General features: G+C 43.0%; 1 protein-coding gene across 20 annotated transcripts in view; it reads left to right on the top strand.

Moving 5' to 3' along the window:
- Positions 1–9,739, top strand: part of Fhit (fragile histidine triad diadenosine triphosphatase) — a 1,320,449-nt gene extending 1,310,710 nt beyond the window's left edge. For all 20 annotated transcript variants that reach the window (XM_070018847.1, XM_070018836.1, XM_070018846.1 and 17 more), the window contains one exon: positions 9,475–9,739. The gene's annotated coding sequence lies outside the window, so the exon portion shown is untranslated. The remainder of the gene's footprint in view (positions 1–9,474) is intronic.
- Positions 9,740–19,096: the final 9,357 nt, after the last annotated feature.

Raw genomic sequence — 19,096 nt, 5'->3', positions numbered from 1 at the left:
TTGTTCTCACTTGCCTGAAGGGATATTGTGTGGCATAGCAGCAGTGTAACCTTTTCCACTGTTCACCACCTCTGTTTGTGTAGAAAGAAAGGATCGAGCAAATGAACATCATCCTATGGACAGGGCTGCAAGCCTGTTTCTATTCCAGTCTTCTGAAAGCCAGTGTGGCCTTTTAGAGTGCCCTGTTCCACTGGGGATCCCAGATCTTCAGAGGTGACTTTGTAGGGTACAGTGGCTTTTAACTTTCCTAGGCACTAGGTATTCTCAGGTAGAAGGAAAAAAAGTTATAGGCTTTTCCTGGGGCTTGCTGAATTGTAAGGATCTGGGTTAGAATGCATTTTCTAGATGCTGTAAATTTCCAACCCAAGATTCTGCCTTTGTTCATTGTTGCTTCTTTCTTGCCTTAAGCCCTGCCATCTTCTATTTCTCCGGTAAACCCCTCACCTTGCAAGTCTTGCCAGAAAAACATACCTCCTAAGAAGGCAGATGAGTCATAGGTAGCATGGCTGTGGGCTCATGTCTGTGTCTTTCCTGAAGGCATTTTACTTGTAGACAGAGACATCACTGCCTGAACAGCCAGTAGCGGAAGTGGGCTAGCTAGTAGGATAATGCAAACATATACCTGATAAGTCAGAGTCCAGGGACTTGGAATGTAGGATTCTTACATTTTACCCAGAATATCATCATGATGTGGAATTCCATATAGTTCCCTGTGGAGACAAAGGGGGGCGCAGACACTCAGCTTTGTAGGAAATGGTTCATCTACATGGATTTGTCACTCCATTTAAATACATGAACACATTGAACTGTGTATAGGGGTGAGCAGATCTATGTCTACAGTGGTAAGAAGGTCCCAAAACTCTGAAATGTGTTAACAAATAGAGATGTTGGGCCTATGTGTACATATGTAGATCTCCCATAGGTCCACAGGTGATGTTAAATGCACATGAATTCAATGTCTCCCAACTTCCCAGATTATCCTCTCAGCAGCAAGCATGCCATTCCTGGGTAGAGTCCCTGTAAGATTTTACAATCATCAGGATATATAGCAGAGACAAGATGGGACTCAGTCTTGGGAGGAGGGATGCTTCTAGCCTAGTGAGAATACAGAAGAGTGGATTTTATTATGAATGTCAGTGGCAGGTAGCCAGACAATAAAAGCTGGTCCATGTTATTATTTCCAGGTCAAAAGTTGACTGGTGATGATGCTTCCATCGGAACCCAGACAGTGCCATCCCAAAGCCATGTATTTGTACTACTGACTTTTCTAAAAGAGCTTAGCCCCCAGCCAGTTCATTCTCCCAGCTCCAGCTGGTCTGGCATCTGCATGCATTCTTTTCAGGCTCTTTGCCCTTAGATACTAGCATCTCTGGTTTTTCTGTGAGGACCTAGTACCTTTCTCCTATACTGGACTCCCTCATTCTTTTTGTCACACTGAAGCCAAAATGGCTCCAATTTCATCACTGAGTTCCATGTACAAGTTTCTTCACTCCATGCAGATTTCAAGCCCTCTTTCCTCTCATCATTTTCATTCTTAAGTACCACATAGGGCATTACTTAGGTTTTTTGTTATTGTTGTTGTTGTGGTTGTTTTGTCAGTCAGGGACTTGAACTCTGGGCCTGGGCACTGTCCCTGAGCTCTTCAGCTCAAGGCAAGCATTCTACCACTTGAGCCACAGCAACACTTCCAGTTTTCTGGTGGTTAATTGTAGATAAGAGTCTCTCAAGGACTTTCCTGCCTACGCTGTCTTTGAACCATGATCCTCAGATCTCAGCCTCCTGAATAGGTAGGATTACAGGTGTGAACCACCAGTACCTGGCATTACGTAGTATGTACTTAAGTCATTTATCTTAAATTGTATGTGTAGTTTCAATGCCAGTACAAGTGAATCCTAAAATCAAAGAAAAGCAGAAGGGATCCAACACCAGCTGCACCTAGTGGCTTCTCTGTAGCTAAGCAAGACTTTGGTTCATTGTCTAAGTTAGAAAGCCAGGCCATCCACTATGGGCCTTTCATTGTAGCACCAAACTGCAACTGTCTTCCCAGTGAAACAGTGATAAAGGTGAGAATTCATATCCACAGCAAGCTGAGTGCAGATGTACTCCAGCTGCCAAAGCACTAAGGATCTGATAAGGTATGCTGTGGGAAACCAGACCAAGTGAGTTTTTGTCAAGCTGATGGGTCACTACTGGTGGGTAGGAAGCTGTGTAGCTCACTTCCTCTCCTCCCAGTGGCCAAGTAGTCCCTGAGCTTACCTCCTGTCCTCTGAGAAGCATACTGTGTCTGTGTGAAATCTCTCTTGTCCTTAGTACACCAGCTCCCACAGCTGAACCTCCCATTTGACTTTCCAACCCCAGCATCACAGTGAAGAATGTCAACATGTGTTTCCCAGATGCGCTAATGGGATGAAAGAACTATCACAGGAGGAGAGGCTTGATCAAGCATTGTTTCATCAAGTTGTGCTTAGCAACCCCTTGTCTTTTATTTTCTTGACATCTATAGCAGCCCTTGGGATCCTTAGCATGCACAGAGTGTTGCTAGGATTAAAAAGGTAAATCTTCCCTAGGTCCAAAGTGTCTACTCAGCATCTTGAGGCCACCAAGGCACCAGTGCATGCTTAGTTGTGTAGAAGGATTTTTGTAGACAAGAGATTTGTTTTGCTGTTTGATTTCCTCTCTGTCGGTGAGTGAATGAGAATGTCCATTGCCAAAAGCCACTGTTGTGTTTGTTAAACCCAGGGAAGTTACCAGCTTACTGGTTGCCAGATGCAGCCGCAGTTGTATAGCTCCACCTCACAGTTCTTTGAGGAGTCAGTCAGCAGTCCTGAGGTTCCTGGAATTCTACCTGTTTTGACTGTGTAGGTGAATTTATGCATCGACTCCCCACACTCGGGGCTGATTTCCGGGACGGAATGTGATGGCGACTGTTTGAGTCTTTCTAAATCACATCCGATGACAGTGGATCTGTATTTTTATGTAATGTGACCTCATTCTTGGCACTTGGAGCTTGTCTATGCAGGGATTTCACATTTGGATTGGCTCCAAGAGTAGAGTAGGCTTTGTGACTTGAGGAAAGTGTGTCATCTTTTTTCTTTGGGCCCATAGGAAGTGAGTGGGATCTGCTGTGAATGATAGAAGCCCCCCCCTTCTGCCCCCAGTTGTGATCAGAAGTGAAAATGGGATGAGTTTCACATCATGTGTGTCCACAGAGTTTATTTGCAATGCATCCAACTCTCCTTGGTGTGTTTCCTTATTTTGTAGATAATTGGTTGCTTCTCATGGACTCAACACAGAGCAGCGCAATTTCAAAGCCACTAAGTCAGCCCAAAACAGCATTGTTAGTAGTCATACGGACATTGTCAAGGAATATTTTGACAGCAGCGTTTTTGGCAAACCACATTGTTTCAGACGTTTGACAGCCCCTTTTTTATCATGACAGTCAAGGTAGATAAGAAAGGACAGGTTTCCCTAAGTGGTATTTATTCTTGTGTGTCACTTGCACATTTGGAAACCTACATCCATCAGTGTGGGAGCCATGGAACGTTTTTTAGAGTGGGAGTACCCTCAGCACAAGCTGTGTGTGGTAAAAAAAAAAAAAATCAGTCCATGAAAATACTGGTCCTGTCCTAGGGGAAGGGTAGTCTTGAATTTCAGCTTCTCTATGGATTTCCTTCTGAGTCCACTGGATAAATCTGTGAAGGATCTCATCTGTACAAGTTGCCTTTCACTGGACTCCATAATTCAGATGATCATAGATTTCTGGACATATTGGACAAGGTACCTTGTTTGGGGCCAAAGGTATTTCAGTACATTGAAAAAGTCTTTGTCAGGAGAAGGTCTTTTTGCTTTAAAAGAAGACAAGATTTTCAGTTGTCTTCTTCTCCTTGTCTAGTCCATGGTTTGCTTAAGTTGTATGGCATCTTCTTACATTCTGTTTGAATTACATTTCTAGGTCCTGGACAAAAGTGTGCTACCTGATCGACATAAACCATGTCCCTGTTGCCTAAAGGGGGAGGGGGTATGATAAATCATACCCCATAGATCCCAATCATAGATCCCAATGGGGTATGATAAATCATACCCCATAGATCCCAATCATAGATCCCAATTCCATAGGATGCCCATTCCATAGATAGTATATCCAAAAGCTCTATCGGACCTTTGCATTTACTTGTAATAATTTCATACTTGTTTTTCCTCAGTCCCAGGATTCTGTAACATGGGCTAGTTGTTAAAGTCAAAGATTTCTACAGACCACTGATGGCTACAGAGTCAGAAGTGCTTTCTGAAAAGATGTCGTTCTAGTGATGACAGAAATGAACAAGTAATTTGAACCACAATGAAACTTAGATCTAGATAGTTTGTCTATCTAGATAGTTTGACAGTTATTTCCTCAAGCGAGTAATCTGAAAAGGCAAAAAGAAGTTTTTGAGGGGTTTGAGGATTGACTTGTTAATCAAGATTATAATGTTTATCTTCCTCACATGTAGTAATGGATGTGTGCCCATTCATCAGCATACTGCTATATGGAAAACAGTTGGTCTCGTAGCTTCTCTCCTCCCTGAATGGTCCTGTCTGTTTTAGTGTAAAATTTGTGTCTGTATCTGCTGAAAATGTAGGTGGGGGAAAAAAAGCCTTCTGAGAAAGCATGAGTGGTTCCTATCTACAAAGGTTATGAAAAGTCACTCTAAGAATGTTGGGCCTCATCCTTTGAGTTCATAATGGATAATGTTTGTGCACTTTAGGTGAATGGTTAAAATGTCCCTCGGGGACATTTCCATGGTCATGAATGCCCCATTGTCCTGTAGCTGCCCAAGGTTGACTGATCAATGCTGGATCATGTAGCCTAAGCAGCTGTGAATGACCTGCCTTCTCATTGTCATACTATTTGGAAGATCTCAGTGCAAAATCAGTATGTCCTGGCATCTCAAAGTCATGAGTAGTGAGCAATAGGAATTCAGTCTTAGTCAAGATCAGGAAAAGAACAGGTTGTTTTAGGACAAAAATGAAAATGCCACCAGTTGTCCCAGTGATCTAAGTCGTAAACCCAGAACTCAGTGCAAATAGAGGTCATGTGCTCACTGTTGGATCTTTTCTTCTTCAAGGATAATGGAGGCAGAATTTTTCTTTTGTTTGTTTTTTGTTTTGGGGGGTTTTTTGTTTTTATTTTTCAAGAGGCAGGAGCAGTACAAGGAATGACAAAGAAACAACAGTGCTGACAGCAGCATTCTGGGAAGAGACTTGCACATTTTCCTGTTCACCTCCCTCCATGGGTGAATGAGTACCACCTACTTGTATTTCTTTGACCCATGCATTCAGCTAGCATTTTCAGGTGAATCCAGTCATTTTTCAGTTCTTGCACAAGGTAAGCCTTTCTGCCCTGAATGGAGCCTCTCAGAAACAATCTATTATGAAGAACACTAAATCTGATAGAACCTAATGTTTTCTGTGGAGCTGATAGTGTAATCCTAGCTACTCAGGAAGGTGAGATCTGAAAATCAAGGTTCAAAAGCAGCTCAGAAAAGAAAGTCCATGAGACTCTTTTTTTTTTTTTTTGGTTGGTCGTGGGGCTTGAATTCTGGGCCTGGGCGCTGTCCCTCAGCTCTTCTGCTCAAGGCTAGTGCGCTACCACTTGAGCCACAGGACCACTTCCTTCATGAAACTCTTATGTCCAATGAACCACCAGAAAACTGAAGTGGCACTGTGGCTCAAAGGGGTGGAACACTAGAACAAAAGAGCTCAGGGACAGTGTTGTGGCAAGCCCCACTACTGACCACAAGAAGAAGGAGGAGGAAGAGGAGGAGGAGGAGGAGGAGGAGGAGGAGGAGGAGGAGGAGGAGGTGGTGGTGGAGGAAGATAAGTAGGAGGAAGAGGAGGAAGAAGCAACAGCACATTTGAGATGCTGACCCTTTTGGTATGTAGTTGTAGTGAAAATATCTGAGCAATCTAAGGAGGCTCTTCATCCATCATTGTCTGGACTTGCAGATATCACTGTACCGTGCTTTATTTCCCATATGTCTGAATTGCAATGATGGACCCAGTCTGTTCTTTCTACTTGTCGAGTTGTTATAAAGATAAGAAAGCAATGTATGGGTAATGATGACACCACAATTGTAGATTTCCCTGTGATATTTTTACTCAGAAAGGGGACTATCAAGTATGAGAACCATGGCTTTTCTTGTTGTGAAGACATTTTCATTGCTTTCAAAATTTAAATCTTTCTCCTTGCCAAAAGTCTTGAACTATCCCAAGTGATTGAGCTTCCCTTCTGCTATCCTTTATTAACTCTACAGAGCATACCCCGGGCAATGAAGCTGCTCCATGCCACCTGCCATTTCTCAAGCACATTTCCCCATAAGGGCATGGGGTGCAGTAGGAAGACAACTTCACTTACCACAGTGTCTGATAAGAACTTACAAGTAACTCACAGTTCAAAAGCACACATATTCATTGGGATCTCAGCCCTCTACAGCCGCTGCTCCCACTAATTCTAGAAGCTCACTGGGCCGGAGACTGTTTACCTGACTCCTGCTTACTACTTGCCTCCTCCTAGAAAGTGTTCTCCGACTAGCTTGTAAGCACCTGGCACATGCACCCACTCACCCCCTCACTACCTCTTGAGATCCTTACTTCCATGTCAGTGAATCCTCTATACCATCCCTGAGAGCCTGGAATGGTGCGCTATGGATCCTACGGGTGACAGGGGAGGAAACTAGACGTAGCAAAGCCAGATGCAGCATGAGAACATGAGCACCGTGCCCATCTGCACCCACCACAACTCAGGTGGGGTCGCATCTCTCATTGTACACTGAGTCTTCACTGGCCATGACAATGCAGAAATAACGACAGTGGCCACATGCCAATGACTAAAATCCTAGCTACTCAGGAGGCTGAGATCTGAGGGTGGCAGTTTGAAGCCAGTGTAGGTGAGAACGTCTGTGAGATTCTTTACCTCCAATTAAGCACCAAAAAAAAATAAAAACACAGAATTGAAGCTGTGGCTTACGTGGTAGAGCACTAACTTTGAGCAAGAAAGCTTAGGAACAGCAGCACTCAGGCCTTGAGTTCAAGCCCCAGGACTGGTGCTCACACGTGCGTACACACACACACACACACACACTCATAATAACACAATCATAATAGTAATAATAATAGCCACAACAGAGGCCAGCATGTAGTGTCTGTGTGTGATGAGTGTCATTGTACCCAGTTCTCACAATGGCCCTGTCAGGGTGCCCTCACCTTGTCTAGACACACATAGCTAGTGACACTTTCTCTGGAAGGCTGAGCATTGATCTAGTGCCTCTAGCATGGCATACTCTTGCCTAGGAGCCTCCTGGACAAATGAGGAAGTGAAACTGCAGTAGACAGAGTTTGGAGAAGCTCATCATGCGTTGGCACGCTATGCGGGGTGCTGTGAGAGGTGAGTTGCCGAAGTCCTACCAAGAGCCTGACAGAGCCAACCAGATTTAGATAGGACAGGGCCGGAACTGGGAGGGCAAGCTGTGGGAAGTTACCTGGACAACAACAGATCAAACGTCACATGGAGGGAAACTTCTTCTAGGACATAAATGGACCCTAGGCAAGCAAAGCAGAGGAAAAGAACGGGCACATCCATTTTCAGGCTGCACAGGTGCTTTGGACTCAAAACCAGTCATTGCATAAGGACAAGGTCTATGATGAATGGATCGAGTAGATGATCTACACCTCCACACAGATGAGTGGGGAAAGACCCCAGTCACGGGGGAATCAGACTGATCTCCTGCTTCAAGAGAGACAGACTGACTGCTGCTTACCTCTCCTGGCACCCATAAGCTACAGCCTTCAGTGAACAGGAGCAAGGGAGAAAGAGCCATCAGGAATCCACAGGAGAGTTTTCCGCTAGACTTGTGGAACGGAAATGATTTGGCCACACTGTGTGACATCCCACAAGAGACCACAGGTGATGCCAACAGGATACCCTGCCTTGGGTCTCTGTGACCCCAGGTTATAGGAAAATGACTCACAAGACGCTTTCTCCATCTATTAGATTCTGAAGAGCTGGTCCCTACCCAAGTGGGCTGGAAGGGGCCCATGGCTGAGATAACCTCGAAAGCTAAGAGCTGGACCCTCACCCCTTACTTTCTCAAGTCTATATTCTCAAGTCTATATCCTGCAATCAAATGCTATTAATTTTTTTTGAAATCGGCTATGAATACTGAACACATCGACCTGTGCCACTCGGTGATATGTCTGCAAATCTCTTCATGTATTGCTGCCATGGCAGCTGCCTTATTTCCCTTCCTTTCAGCCTTCCCCCAAGGCTGGGCCATACAACCCATCAAGTCTTTAGCTCTTACCCCTTGTGACGCCGGGTTCTCTCCTATAAAGGAAGCTTCTTCTCTGAATTATCATCTTTGGACTCCCCCAGGGAGCTGGAGTCAAAGGAAGGCCATGGATGGACAGTCTCCTGGGTGTGGATGGGGACCACTCTGTAACAAGGAACTTTCTTTTCAGATACTATATACTTTCCTTTTCCTCGGTGGGCAATGGAAATGGCTTTCGCTCTGCCCCATACTAGATTATGCTCACTACAAACTGTTTCCCCAATCTGTAAGGGAAGCACCTCAGATTCATCATGATGAGCTTGTTAGATTTCTGTTATAGAAGTTGAAAATTTTATCACTTATACCAGAAGGATTTTAGGGTTACATCAGCACTTACGTATACATCTAATTCCAATCCATTGTACCCCTTCTATCATGGAGACCTTGTTTTAAAACACAGAATCCTATTCTGTATCTACACCTGCAAATGTAGGGGGGGTTGAGAGAGAGTCAATCTATTTTTTGTTTGTGCCCAGTACTGGGGCTGGAAATCAGGGCCTGGGCACTGTCCCTTAAGTGTTTACTCAAGGCTGACACTCTATCACTTGACTCAAAGCTCCACTTCTGGCTTTGGGGGGCTTACAGTCTCTTGGACTTTCTTCCCCAGCCTGCTTTAGAACCTTGATGCTCCCATCTCAGCCTCCTGAGTAGCCAGGGTAACAGGCAAGAGCCATTGGGCACTGGGTCAAGAAATGTGTGGTTTTAACATGCTCGGCAGACAATGGTGGCCATGAATGTTTGGCGGTGAACCTTGCCTATTACTGAAAGAAGACCTGACCTGCTTCCTTTGCATAGATCCTTCATATCAATGGCGCATACTCCTTGAGTGGTCTGGCAGCAGACCCCTTAGACATAAACACTGGGCAAAGAACCCAGAGAGTTATGGGAGTGGGGGGCAAAGGTAGTGAATGACTAGAGGCATCAAGGGGGCTGGAATGCCTTTATTACAAGGTCATCTGTGAACATATCAGTATGCCTCCTCTAAAGTATACATGGCAATGTAACAGATTTTAGCAGTCAACACACTTAGATTTTTGTGTATTGCCGTGACTCAAACACAGGTACCAGTTCTAACTCAATGTCTCTTTTTATGTTCTGTCATTTCCAGGCATAAAAGTCACTGAAACAAATCCCAAGGCATAAGGAAATAGGCCTCGTGCTCTAGTGCTCCGTGGTATAGCACACTGCGGTTGTGCAGCCGTTGGCAAAGCAGTTTATCACACTGGAGGAAGCCGGGAGGGAAATCTTCCATCGCGATGACTGGCAGTCTAACTTCAAACCCACAGCATTGACAACCCTGGCACACTTTTCTTGCTGCACACTTACAATAGAGCCTTTTCTAAACCGTTCCTCAGCTGGGATGAAAATAAAAATGGTAGTTAAAATATTTATCTTGTGTGCTGACTGACGTACAAATTCATACTTTGGGGTCCTGGAAAGGTCCAGTCGAGGAAGCCACTCGCTGAGGCGACTGTGGTTCCTGTGAACCACGGCTTGCTATGGCACAGGTAAGAATCACAGAGTTTCCATTGGCAGAATAAGAAATGGACAGCCTTTTTTCACCTACAGCCTTCTGCCTTCACTACAGGAAAGCAGCACTGACAGAATTTAAAGAGTAGTGCAGTTAGCCTCAGGAAACATAGTCAGCAGACACCTTGGACTAGGCTGGGTTTGGGGGACAAATGTAAGAAAAGGACACAGAGAAAGCTCCTGGTACTGTGTACACTTGATGGTTGTTGGGGGCCTGTTACCCACATCATTGTTGATGTCCTGCAAGAACACTTCTGAGAGTGCATTCTTTCTTTCCTCTGGCATATTCATACAAGACAGTTAGAGTTTCCATAGAAAATGAAAATTCATCTATACCTAATGTGGCTACAAATAACTGAACACAGGAATTTGGGTGTTCTTATTTTTTTTCAACTCTCTTTGGGAACATCCTTGGGCCTCTGAGTCACTCTCCAAACCAACCCCATCACCAACACAGGTTGCATAAGTTTCCTGTAACTACTGGAAGTAATTCCCCAATAAAAATGATATAAAGCTATACTTTAGTCTTTCCTTCACAGTTCTAGAGGGCAGAAATCTAAACTCCAACAGAAATGGGCTTTCTCATGCCCTCCTCTCAGGGCCTCTGGTAGAGGGTCTGCTGCATGCCATTCTTCCCAATGTCTGGTGACCCTTAGTGTCTTCTAGAATCATGTTCATCTCTGTTGCTCATTCTCTCTTCTTTCTCATCTGCATATGTCTTATGGGTCAATGGATTTAGGACCACTTGTATGCTTCAAGATGATCTCCTGGAGGCCTCAACATCTTTAAATAAATTACATATAAAAGGTCTGTTTTCATAAACCACAGGGATTTGACATGTGCATCTATGTTACTGCTTCCATTCAACCCACTACTTCACACATTTGAAATTGGGCTGTTTCTGTGGTAAGCTAAGTACAAAGCAACCTAATATGTCTTTACAATTTTTTGCATACATTACTTGTACAAGTGGGGAGTTTCATTGTGACACAGCCACACAAACAATATAATAGCATCTTGTTTAAAATAGTATTCTACATTTTTTTCCTAAGGCTGACTGTCTCTGATTCACACTGGTTCTTGGGTCTGGCAAGCCCTCCAGTTCAAAGCCTTGCATCTGAGGTACTTCTCTTTAAGCTACAAGTAACAAGGTGTGCTCAGGAGACAGTATGTCAGTGAAGGAAGACAGCAGACTGATAAATAATCCACGCAACATCATCCACACACAAGATTCCTGCCAGTGGGTTGGTTGGTGGTCCACAGTACAGCCCTAAACATTTGTCTTATACTTTGGTGGTCAAACATCTCCCACCTCTGATTTAAATAATAAATATGAGCAATGCCTAGGCCCTAGCTACAGAGGGAAGTCCACTTTTGACTCATTGGCTTTGATTCAAAAAAGGTAGTAAACACTTAGTTGTGATGGTAGAGGTGAAGCAACTCAGAGTTTTGTGCTCCATTTTTGTCTATGCCATTACAGCTCTGCAGGCTCTTCCTTGATGCCTGTCTATGGACTTTTACCTTACTGTGTGTTTTTTTTAAAAACTCTGCATGATGTGCAGGCTGTGTTTATCTTTCCCCAAATCAGTATTTAGAAACGGAATCAACCACGAGATACTACTGGAAGGAGGAAGGATCTTCAGGAGGTGATGAGACCCTAAGGACAGAGTATCTGATAAAGAAGCCCCACAGGGCTGCCTGGCCCCATCCCACCACATGCTGACACAATACACAGGCACCAGAAACCAGAAACTGACATTGGCCAAATACGGAATCTGTTTGGCTAAATGTTGATCTGGAATTTACAGCCTCCATTAGAATGAGAACAAATTTCCTGGGGTTTACAAGCTAACAACCCTATACCATTCTGTGACAGCAGCTTCAGTAGACAAAGATTGACTAAGAGTTACCAAGAGAAGGTGAAGGAAAGAACAAGCCTATTTGCCATAAGAACCCAGATTGTTCCAAAGGCATTTAGAGGAAATTTCCAAACCACATTTTCTTTTGCAGCATCCCTACATAACTTCCTTCTTATCATAATGATAAATACTTCTCGATGTAGCAGCCCTTAGGCTAGGAAATTTTTCAGTGGTAGTTCTTGTAAACCTCATGAAAATCAACAAATCTAGTTTTTGCCCTTTTTCCCTTCTCTTCTTTCATCAAATACTTGTTCAATACTCATTGTAGGACAAACACTACTTATACCCGGTGCCCAGGTTATAATGCTGAGCCAAATCTTCTACAAATAACTATGACCTCCTTCTCTAGACCTGGAGGTTGTAACTCTGGAACTTAGGATTTGCTGAAGGGAGCTACATGCAGCTGAGCATACAGGAAAATACTCCTTTCCCTTAATCCTAGCTGTTTCGGAGAAAGCCAAAGGAAACAAGTACCACAGATACCCTCTCCTCCTGAAAAAAATGAGAGAGGGAAAGAAAAAAAAAACAACAGCTTCGGCTTTATATGTTTACAGAGCCTGTCATGAATTACTACATGGGGCCATCTGGTTTCAAGGGAAGGAGGAACAACTTTGGAAGTAAGCCCCAAAGATACCAGATCTGCTGTTGCACCAAAGACAGTTCCTTTCCCATCTTTCACACATTCCATGATTTGGCCAGATACACACAATACTTACGTTATTTGTTCACTACTTCTCTTTTACTCAACTCTAATTTTTTGCTTACATCCCTGAAAAGGAAACTGACAATGACCACACAAATGGAAAACCAGTATCTCTTGCCACGAATAAGAAGCTAACAGTGAGAATGAAAACCATGAAAAAAAAACCCTGGTGGGGAAAAGTGATTACATTCTAGCTAGGTTTTGTCACTTGCTGAAAGCACTTCTCAGAAGCCTGTCTTCTCACTTCATTACAAAGGGACATTAGTAAGTGTTGGAGAGGTGCTAAAATGAGACACAGTTTGGCTTCTTCAGGACCGAGAAGTGGGAAGGGAGGAATTTCTCAGGCTGTGATCAGGTGGGCTTTTTGCATACTTTGTCCATGGCCTCTTAGGTCCTCTCCTGCCCAGAAGTGCTGTGTTTCTCACAAAGCTATGTGAAGGCAACCATACTTCCTCGGTGCCCTGAGATGCTTTGGGATCCTCCTGCTACTTCCCATATAACCTTTATATCTTGCAAAGAGGTAACTACCTGAGTTTTGAGATCCACAGGCAAAAATGAAGGAAAACAATGATACTGTCCAATAAGAATAGTGATCATCGACTTTGTGTTTGAACAGAAGGAACTTTGAAAGCACCTCCCCATCTTCTGACATTTGGTTGCAAAGAATAAACAAGCAGGAGGAAAGTAAGAGACTGTTCTGGGTGTTCACAGCCTCTTCCATAGAAAAATTAGGATGGAGCAAGCTGGAGGAAGTGGGGGATGGGGGAGGAGAAGGGCCCGCTGTGGCTCATAATCTACATCCATCTAAATAAAGGGAAGGGAAAAAGGGGAGGAAAACTAAAGAGGGAAGAAAATCCAGCAACACATTCTCCAACCTCCATTCAGAGTGCTAGAACATTCAGTCTTAAAGTACTTTCACAGGGATAACCCAAGCTTCTCTTCACAGACTAAGAGACCTTTGATGGTGATGTCAATAGCGTAGATCCATAGGAGAAATGGCAAGCCAAACACAACAGACTTTCTGAGAGTTCTAAGTGGCACACAGACGTGGCCACTGCCAAGGGTTTATGTAGATGAGGTGGCACAGACTAGACATGGTGACAGGAGCTTTGCCTTTGACAGCGAGTTGAACCAGTGAGGTGACTCCTAATTGTCTACTCATTCTATAGATTAGGAAATGGAGGCTGGAGAGGTTGGGGAAATGATAGTCAGGCTCCCACCCAAGTCTGCTTTGCATTCAAGGGTCATGCTCTTCACTTTCAAACTATTGTGTGCCTGACAGGAATGAACTAAGGATTCAAGACTGCTTCTTAATAATGGCATATAATTAATTATATAAACTTTATGCCAACAGAGAAACTAACAAATGTCAAACCTTTCCCCAAGGTTTGCAAAACATGACTTTCTCAGATTAAAATCTTGTTGCTTCTCTGTGCATAACTAAAATGAATCCCATGGCTCAGGCTTGTAATCCCAGCTACTCAGGAAGCTGAAATCTGAGGACTGTGGTTCTAAGCCATCCCGGGCAGTAAAGTCTCCATTTAACCACCAGAAAATCAGAAGTGGAGCTGTGGGCTCAAAGAAGCTCAGGGATAGCACCCAAGCCCTGAGTTCAAGCCCCACAACTAACAACAACAAAAAAGAACAACAGAATCATTAAATGCTTCAGGAGATAGGAAGGGGCAAGGAGGTCTTGGATAAGATCTCAAAATTAGCCAACCAAAACAAACATAGACAATGGCACGATAGAAAAATAAAAGGCTTCTGCAAAGGAAATACTAATGTTCAGACACAATTGACAGAATGGTGGGAAAACTATGCAATATAGACACTGGAGAAAGAGTTGCTAACAAGAAGATATAGCAAACTCCGGCCATTCAGTAACAGCCACAGGAAACCAAATAACTGGAGTTAAGGATAAGCAATACGGGGCTGGGAAGGTGGCTCAGTGGTAGAGTGCTTGCCTTGCATGCATGAGGCCCTGGGTTCGATTCCTCAGCACCACATAAGCAGAAAAAGCCAGAAGTGGCGCTGTGGTTCAAGTGGTAGAGAGCTAGCCTTGAGCTGAAGGGCTGAGGGACAGCACCCAGGCCCAGAGTTCAGGCCCCACGACTAGCAAAAATAAAATAAAATAAAAAAATAAATTTTAAAAAATAAAAAATAAAGAATAAGCAATACAACTAAGTAGACCCTGAAGAAATACAAATGACCAACAGTTATACATAGAAAAAAATGCTTACCATCACTCATTATCAAGGTGACGCAAATCAAAATCATACCTCCCCCTGATGGTATGAAAAATACTAGCAGTAACAAATGCTGCTAGGCCCATGGAAGATAGATAGCCCTTGCCCACTACTGGTGGGAGTACAAATTAGTACAGCCTGAGGGACGATTCCTCAACACGTTATGAACAGAGCTGCTGTAGGGTGCAACAATCACAATCATGGGTATAGATTGAAAAGAAGTGAACTCAAACACCTGTACTCACTCCCTGTTTGTTGTAGTACCATTCACAACAGCCAAAACTTGGGAAGAACTCGTGTCCATCCAATGATGGATAAATCCACACACCGTGGAGTACTCCTCAGCCATGAAAAGGATGAAATTGTCATTTGCAACAACCTAAATGAAAAGCATTATGTTACAGAAAATAAGTAAGGCACAGAAAGACCTCATGGTCTCAAGTTGAAAAATAGATCTCATAGACACAGAGTAGGGGAATAGTTAATGAGGCTGGGAAAAATGTGCATAGAACAAGGGGAAGTTTGGTGGTTGGGTCATAACTGATAGTTTGGTACAGGAAGAAGCTGTGACATACTACCAGATGACAGGTAAACGGTGACATAAGACATTTCAAAAAGCTTCAAGAAAGGACTGCAAGCCTTCACCACAAAAAATGGATACTGCATAGTTGAGATGAACAGGCTGACCTTGAAGCAAAGGTGATGCAACCTACTCAGGATGGAACATTAAATGGTTGTTCTTTTCCTCTAGAAAAACTACCCAGAGTCAAGGACCCATTAATTTCACAAATTTTAGATAATTTTTAATCAATTATACTTAAACAATTTTAAAGTAAGTAAATGATAGTTTCTTGGGTTTTTTTTTTACTGTGTACTTATTAAGTGTTACATAAGATGCTAATTGTCTCCCAAGAATTCTTCCTCTTAATTCTCATCCACCAACTTGCGAGAGATACGTTGTCTATGAGAGGACTAAGAGAGACATTAAGGTCACTTAGCTTGGAAGGTGAAGGCCTAAGAGAAATGAGGACCTGGCTGTGTACTGTGTGCTCATGGAAGGATCTGCAGTAGGAGAGACATGAATTGGGGACATTTCACTTCTTCCACAATTGTAATGACAGTTCAAAGGAACTGAGGAAAATATCCAGAGGACTTACTATCTACATCTACCTGGTCTTTCTCTCTAGGCAAACTAGCTGAAGCGAAGGCCCTGTGGACATGGATTCTCTAAAGAATTGCCATGTTTTTTGCAGTCTTGCCTCAAATAAAAGCCAAAGGGACAGGCTTTCTAGGGAAGAATTTGCCTGAACATCGGAATGTAGGTACATAGTGCTTGGAAAGCTTAGAAATCAGGAGGAGTCCAACAGTAGCTTACCATAGCTAGCTGGTTGTCTGGAAATCCTTTCAGGTGTCCACCATTTTATATACATATATAATATTTTAAAATATATATCATACAATTTATATATAGTATATAATTTATAGTATATATGATTATATTACATTTTATATAATCATATATAATATAATAAAATATATAATATAATTATATAAATTATATTACATATACATAATTTCCTAGCTTCAGTGTGCATCCTCAGATTACATTTTATTGTTTAATGACGCAGAATGAGTGGATGCTATACCTAAGAATGTTCTAAGCTGGAATATGCAAAAAAAAAAAAATTCAAGGATTTGGTTAAAGATCCTTCACAAAGCCTTTCCTGAAAATCTCCTTCTGAACATCTGAACACAGTCCCACAAGCTGCACTGTGACAACCAATTTGGTGAGTTTCTCTGTAAGTGTTCAAAGACTATGGGCTGACAAACTGCTTTAAACCTCTGGGGTGGGGGTGGGGGGGTGATAATCCAAACCCCAGATAAACTTCCTTGACCACTCTCAGTCTATTCCACAACTCAATTATAGCATGTTGTTGCCTTGGGACCTTCTTTGTTATTCCATCTATTCTGTGAGCCAGTAACAAATGGAAAGTTACTAGAAGGGATTAAACATAAAGGGAGGAGTCAGAGAGACAGAAAACTCAAGATAGGTTTTAAACTCCTGGATGCATCCATGTTAGAGGCCAATAGATTTCTAGACTTTTCTTTATGTGAGTTAATAAATGTTCTTTGAGGTTTAATCAACCAAACAGATGAAAGGAAAGAAAATAATGAATCATTCTTTACTTCCTCCAATAGAGCCAAATATTAAAATACGCATAATTGGACTTCAAATGACTAGACCTATTCCCCAGATCTATATCCTTGCTCTTCTGGGGAGGCTGAGGCAGAGTTAGAAACCTAGCCTGCTTGGCCCTTTGCACTTTCATTGCCAGCATCACCATAATTTCAACCTCATGGTGTCATTTCAATGCTGGGAGCGCTGTGCCCTTAGGAACCGTGAGTAAACAAGGGATGACTGCCCGTTCTTGAAGAAGAGCATCTCAGAAGTAAAGAGATTAACAGAAAACCTGTCTTGTCACCATCTTTCTGTTTCCAGTATCAGCATTTGATTGACAGAAAAAGCAGCACAGCAGCAAATTCTAAAGATCCTGCCTGGTTTGCATTTTCTGCCAGAGGCTACAGAAAGAAAGGATGTGTGGGGGTGGATGGCCAGTCCTGTAGCCCTGTAGCTGTCCATTGCACATGAGAACAGAAAATCCAGCAGGGGTCTCTTTACAAGTGCGAAACCATGGAGCTCTTGTGGCTCTTCACATTTCAAAAGCACTTTAAAAAAAAATATGTTTCTTCTATTTGTACTTTGATATTGGACTACAATAGCTGGAAACTCCTTGTAAACTCCTGACTTGGGCTCCCTATAACCAGCATGCTCCCTTCGAGGCAGAAACAAGGATTAAATGATGCTGCATGCGCCCAGAACATAACACTCAGGGGCTGCTTGGCTATTGGCAGACAAACCTAGGTGGACACCTTGTGACCAGAGGCCAGAACACACACAGGCCAGCTCCCAAGGCCTGACACCACATGGCCCAACAGCCCATCTCTGTTCCAAACCCTGTGCTCATTTCTCCACATACCATTGTCTCACTGGATTTTCATGACCATGCCTGAGATCAGACTTCGGCCTAGTTAACAGTAAGCAAGTGGCAACATGGGATGAGAGCCCTGCTCTGTGAGTCTGCAAAGCAATAGGCCTTCACCAAGATCTGGATGAGCCTTCCTTCCCCTCCATTGGAAGGAAAGAAGGCACAACAACTTAGCAATAGAGGTTGGAAAACTATGGCTCACTGGCAAAATCTACTCAGGAAAATCACAAGTGTGAGGCCAACCTCTTGAAAAGAAAGGAAAGAAAGGGAAGAGAGGGACGGATAAACAAGGGAAAGGAAAGGGTAATACAAAGGGCAAGGGGAAGAGGAGAAAAGGGGAGGGGAGAAATGGAGAAGGGAAGAGAGGGGAAGGAAAAGAGGGAAGGAGGAAGGGGAAGGGAAGGGAAGGGAGAGAAAAGATCATTGTCATTGAAGTCATTGGATTCAAGCACCTATTCTGGTTGGTGGTTTACAAGTTGTCAACAAAAGTTCCCCTTTACTTGCCCTATCAAGACTATGTGTGCGTGTGCAGGGCAGCCTCTTTTCTACCAGACTCTTCCTGGGTACTCTGTCTCTGTTGGACCCTAAGGACGAATCTCTAAGAATCAATGTTACCTAAGTCATTCAAGTATGAATATGATGGTTGGGTTCCTGGCTACCTTCTAGCCCAATATGAAAAGTGGCCAGATCATGTAGTTTTAACACGAAAATAAGATACAATATGATGCTCACCAAGGAGTCTATTACTATCGCATTGATTCATTGATGTGTCTGGGATTTACATGCATCTCTTCTCTTAATACTCCCGGGAGCAGAGCAAATAGATGATTTTCTTTATTGCAAAGGTCAAACATCAATTGGTTTATCTTTTGCATTTCAATGCTATCAGTGATGATTAAGCTCAAGGACTGAGCTGACAGGAACAGACTACATACATTTTTATGGAATATTCCTTTTCTTCTTCTTAAAATATGAAGAGTGACTTAAAAAGAAACCACAGGACTCCAGTTGTCCTCTTTGGAGCACATATAAGGGCTCTTTGTGATTATGCTCATAAGTAATTACAACACACACCCACGTTTTTATTCCACTGAAAATTATATCACATTAGAATAGAGTGAGCACAATGCAGAGACATCCTAGAGTTACACAAAGAAACTCATTACATATCTACGTTCCCTCCCCAGCACCATCACCCATCAGGTCTCCATACTGTGTCATTCTTGCTGAGAGGAAACACTGAATAGCAAAATAATGAAAGCTTGACTCAACTTCTTTGATTACA

This window comes from Dipodomys merriami, unplaced genomic scaffold, assembly GCF_024711535.1.
Source record: "Dipodomys merriami isolate MVZ:Mamm:240054 unplaced genomic scaffold, mDipMer1.0.p SCAF_13, whole genome shotgun sequence".
NCBI classification, from domain to species: Eukaryota; Metazoa; Chordata; class Mammalia; order Rodentia; family Heteromyidae; genus Dipodomys; species Dipodomys merriami.
The sequence above is the reverse complement of the archived record's forward strand: the minus strand, read 5'-3'. Positions and strand labels throughout refer to the sequence as shown.